The sequence below is a fragment of the Penaeus monodon genome, chromosome 21 (genome assembly GCF_015228065.2).
Source record: "Penaeus monodon isolate SGIC_2016 chromosome 21, NSTDA_Pmon_1, whole genome shotgun sequence".
NCBI lineage: Eukaryota > Metazoa > Arthropoda > Malacostraca > Decapoda > Penaeidae > Penaeus > Penaeus monodon.
In genome coordinates, this window is record NC_051406.1 from 17507927 (window position 1) to 17508339 (window position 413).

Below are 413 nucleotides of genomic sequence, written 5' to 3' on the forward strand. Positions count from 1 at the left end.
GAGTTAGGCAGAATATGTAAACAGAACACAGGGAAGGGTAGGAGACAAGATAATATCCGCATCAGAGGTTAATAAAATAAAAAAGCAAGTTAATAAAAACAGATCGATGGAGAGGAGACTCCAAAGAAACAAAGAAAACAAAAGCAAACATAGTAAACCAAAACAAGATTAAAAAGGAAAGTAACCTAAAATAACAACACCAAAAACAGAGAGGAAATAAATGAAATGAACGAAAAGAAGAGAGAAATCAGCATAGAGAAATAGTAGAGAAAGAACAGAAAACGCAGAGAAGGCAAACGCGTCCATGATGGAACAATCTTTCAGTCAACATGACCGAGATGCAGCGCGGCCTTGTAATAATTCGCCCCCACTCTTTCTCTTTTATTCACTATTTTTTTTTTCGTTCTCCCCCC